The sequence below is a fragment of the Penaeus japonicus genome, unplaced genomic scaffold, assembly GCF_977035675.1.
Source record: "Penaeus japonicus unplaced genomic scaffold, GWHDUDI00000001_assembly GWHDUDI00000029, whole genome shotgun sequence".
Classification (NCBI taxonomy): Eukaryota; Metazoa; Arthropoda; class Malacostraca; order Decapoda; family Penaeidae; genus Penaeus; species Penaeus japonicus.
In genome coordinates, this window is record NW_028234431.1 from 32,089,452 (window position 1) to 32,094,451 (window position 5,000).

General features: G+C 41.4%; 1 protein-coding gene across 1 annotated transcript in view; it reads right to left on the bottom strand.

Moving 5' to 3' along the window:
* The window catches only part of LOC147468449 (uncharacterized), an 11,513-nt gene extending 11,376 nt beyond the window's left edge, over positions 1-137 (bottom strand). The window contains exon 1 of the mRNA XM_086554415.1: positions 1-137. This exon is cut by the window's left edge and continues 18 nt beyond it. The gene's annotated coding sequence lies outside the window, so the exon portion shown is untranslated.
* Between the last annotated feature and the right edge of the window lie 4,863 nt (positions 138-5,000).

The following is a 5,000-nucleotide window of genomic DNA, read 5'->3' on the forward strand; positions in this document are numbered from 1 at the left end:
ACGTCAATCTGTTAAAAAGAGGGAAGAAGTGCCATCACACCACCTCCTTCTGCTTCGACTCGAGCCTCAATGTTTACGTTCGGAGGCCCGCTGCCGGATGTACGACGCGACCAAAACAGATGTCTCGGGTCATGTCCCCTGGGAGGTCTTGGTCTTTAAGGGATGTGCTATCGTACTTGTATGCCTTCGTTAATTCGATGTGCGAAATTTGTTTTATAATTCCGAATGAATGGAACTGCGACGTTGGAATCATAGGCCAGGAGGTGGGAGGAGCGTAAGGTGGTCAAGGAAAGGTTGTCGTACCGCAGTGCCGGGGGACAAGGAACCCACGTCACCACGAACACTTTGTTCTCGTAATGTTTCGTTCGCGACGCTTTCGTCACCGTGTGTTCTGTTTCGTAAATGTTCGTTGTGAAAGTATTTCCTTGTTAACATAAATCACTTTGATTAATATATCACTCGTCCATAACTGTAACACAGTGAATAGCGTAGGTTTTAAGGCGGATATACATGATCTTAGTCCGGCATGAGACGTAACAAAACAAGACGTCTGGGACCATGGCCTGAATTTCGCAGACGGAGAAAGCCTAAGAAAAATTGGCCAAAACTTTAATTCGTCTCTCGTTTTGATACATTCTTGTGCAATCTCGAAGCACACCGATGTTCCCCGCAATTACAAAATTGAAAAGTCCACACGCAGAAGGAACTAAATCACCCCATTAGCATACTGAAGTGCGGTTGTCCACTCACGGAATGAAGTAATAACGGTACCTTCCTGGTAACGTGTTACTCTTGGGGGTAACTTCCAACATCATCAATTTTCCGTTATTTACGTCATGCTTCGCTGGAGGACGATGAATGGGAGGAAAATAACATGCAATGACTTGACTGTGTGAATACGAATAACTGTTATGAGGTGGTTTTATTTGTACTTATTTTTGTGACTTCATGATATTTCTTATCATGGGAATTAATAACGTTTAATGATGGAAACCGACTCTATGAATATTATTCCTGTGTATTCGTAAGATAATTCGACTCAGAACCCATCGACATATAGGTTATTTTAATTGGAAAATACTATAGTAATAGATTTATTAAAAATACACAAAAAGTGATTAAACCCCAAATAACATATTACACTACATTCGTGTGTGGCGATTGTGATGTTGCAAAATCCCAAGTGACTCATCTTGCACAAGAACTCATGACACTGTAAGGAGCATTTCGGAGAACTGATATACAGTGTCAGGGATTGTGGACTGTCCCATCTTATCTGGAATGGAGCGCCTTGTGTGGCTGTCCTTTCCGAGAATGGCCGCCTTGGGTGGAAAGTGTCAAAACAAACTCAGATGCTTTGCAGTCGGTGACACTTTTTTCCCTCTCTCTCTCTCTCTCTCTCTCTCTATATATATATATATATATATATATATATATATATATATATATATATATATATATATATATATCGATGTTTATTAGTGACTATAGACATGATATATTTTCCTTTCAATCTCTTCCTTCTCTCTCTCTCTCTCTCTCTCTCTCTCTCTCTCTCTCTCTCTCTCTCTCTCTCTCTCTCTCTCTCTCTCTCTCTCTCTATGTTACCTCATCCTTTTGAGATGTAGGTACATGTCTCAATAATCGTGTCAGAGTCAATCAGTCTCTCTCTCTCTCTCTCTCTCTCTCTCTCTCTCTCTCTCTCTCTCTCTCTCTCTCTCTCTCTCTCTCTCTCTCTCTCTCTCTCTCTCTCTCTGCATTAATCAGTGGCTCAAAATGTCACACTTTTTACTCCCCCGTCCCTCCCTCCCTCGCCCGGTTTTCCCCTCTCCAACGAACCCAGCGACGCCACGCACCGAAAGTTCTCGAGACGGCGCCGGCCGGGTCTGCCTGCCTGTCACCGCTCCGCGCGAACGAACGACTAAAACACGACTCGTCTCCCTCGCGCCCTCGTCGCCTCCGTCACCAGCAGCCTCAGCCGCCTCCGCCTCTGACGCCGCCCACGCAGACGTCGTCCTCAACCGCTCCTCGATTGCGTCATCGTGCTACGTGCCGTTTGCTGCGTCTCTGCTCCTCCTTGATGCTGGCCTACCTACGCTACTTTCCGAGGCCTTGCGATTATTTGTGCTTGCGATTCTTTCGTTTTTTTTTTAGGGGTTAATATTTTTTTTCTTGTATTATGTTCGTCCTTCCTAGGTTATTATTGTTTATTGATTTATATTATAATACCAGCCTGTGTCGACTGCTCGTTTAATGTGTGACTGTTTCATATATAGCATTTTCTTTCTTTCGCAACCATGCCAATTAAGAGAATGGACAACATACAAAGGGTTGGGAAAGAACTTAAATAGCGGTTATATCCTAACCAAAAGAATATGAAAAGTAGAGAAGTATCAAGAGTTAACAAAACCAATTTCTATAGTGAAGACAAAGTAAGTTAACAATTCATTCATATAATCACTTCATAAAGAAAATCCAATCTACCAGCAACAACCGTCCACAAACCGCCTTTGTAAAGCAAATGGCGTGGATCGGGGAAACACACAGACACCCCCCCTTCCCCCGCCCCCCGCCCCCAACAACCACTTTCCTCTGTGGCATTGGTTGTTTGTGACTTCCTTGGCCACTGGATCGATCGCATTACAGAAGGCCTCGGCCGCATGCATATCGGGACACTACACTACATGACATCCAGGAACTGTATGTTGACAGTGACCATGAATTGCGCACGTGACTCCTGTGCACTGGCTTCACACACCTGTTATGAAGCAGGAAAGCTGTCACTTGATGTCCACTTTCAATATATACGTTTATACATATGCGCGCGTGTGTGTGTGTGTGTCTGCGTGTGAATAAATCACTTGGTTTGTCAAGCTTGTTTTTAGTGTTATTATTTATCCATATGTAATTGGATTACACTACGTCGTTAACTTTGTTACGTACTTACTAAAGGCACTAGGGAATGGACGATCTGACAATATTTTCAGTAAACTTTTGCTTATTGTGTTGTTCTGACTATCCGCCTCCGATCCTTGGATGTCTACCAGTATAAGGTCACACACGGACTAAAGAAATTAGACAAAATATTTATAACCTGGCGTTCTCTACCCACACCCACACTCACTCGCCAGATTTCCCCGCATTCATATCCAAACCGAACCCTAGTAGATTTGTAAACAAACATCACGTGGTATTAGCTCTTGCGTCGGTGCGGGGAAGGCAGACAGAAGTAAACAAACAGTACGTGACATTCATAATAACTTGGTGAATTTGGAATTCAAAGCATTTACTGCATTTGTTTTCATTGCATATATCAATCGGGAATGAACCATTCAGCAATAGAAGCACGTATTTACGACATGGGAAAGGAAGCACCAGGAAATACCAGTGTCATAGATCTAGCCTCGAATTGAGAAAATCAATTTAGGATTTAGAGAAAGGACAAAGCAAAATATTACGAACAGCGTCCATTTTTCAATCAAACATGCTTAACAAAACGCGTCTGAGAAATGGAGATGCACTTCCAACCACATAGAAATACAAGCAAATACAAAAAACCTTCGTAAATTACCTCTAAAAACGCCCTCACACCAAGAAAGACCAGCGGCTAACCTCAACGACCTCAGACTCATGACAGACCCCTGGAAGGACGAAGGACGAGGGGAGGGGGGAGGGGAGGGGAGGGACTATATAGGGGGAATGGGGGGAGGGGAGGGACTATATAGGGGGAATGGGGGGGGGGGGAGGAAGCAAAGGCGGCCTTCTGCTGCTGCCTGGTAACTACCAATCAATATGACTAGTCGCTCTGTCCCTGAGGTCACTCGAAGAACTAGCGAGCTTGGAGTAGCTCATGACCTCGCGTTAGCTTTGTGTTCAACAGATTTTGCTTCTTGATTTTTTTTTTTTAGATATCTAACCTCTTCCTCAGTTTATTTTGTCTCTTATTTGGTTTAGAGCTGAATTATCCGGGTAATATTTACTTATTAATCTAAGCATGTAAGAAATAAACGATTAATGATTTACTAAAACAATTTATATGCCACACGGTTATTAAGAAGAGATGCCTAGTTGCATAATAATTGGCTTCCTAGAGCCATTAAGACTTGTGGTTATCATAAACTGATCAAAATGCGAATCTGCCTCGTGTATTACTTGATCATAACATAATGCAATTAATCTTATCCAGAACAAATAAATTAGCTTACTTAGGAATACTAAAACCTAAATAAGTCCATTCTAAACTGTAATAAATTTATTCGCGTCTTCCTAAACAAACCTAAGATATGTGATAAATCTACGAACAAAGGCTATATATTTCACGAAAAACAAATGAACGTCGTCAGAGAATTAGCCTCAATGCAGTCCATTTTCCTTTATTCCCATTTTCTATGAAGAAGCTGCATAGAAAACGGTGGGAGAAGGTTGTCATTTGGGTATTTTTAAGCACAGTGAAGTAACACTAGGTGATTGTGACCCTTTGCAGTCATCACACAAACGCACACACACATACACATACACACACACGCACTCACACACACACACACACACAAACATACATACATATATATATATATATATATATATATATATATATATATATATATATATATATATATATATATATATATATATATATATATCTGTGTGTGTGTGTGTGTGTGTGTGTGACTGCAAAGTTCTAACACATTCTTGCAAAAGTATTTATATTTGTGCATCCATACCTTATTGATTGACAGGGTCACAGTAATATCTACTTTACCAACAATGTATGTCTTAGAATCTAACATGAATTGTACAAATCATTTAGGCATAGTTCCTATGCCTATTGATGTGTATACAATGTATATAGTATGAATAAACATATCGAAATCAAAATCTCTCGATGTTTATTTGTGACACTCTCTCACGCTCTCTCTCTCTCTCTCTCTCTCTCTCTCTCTCTCTCTCTCTCTCTCTCTCTCTCTCTCTCTCTATGTCACCTCATCCTTTTGAGTTGTAGG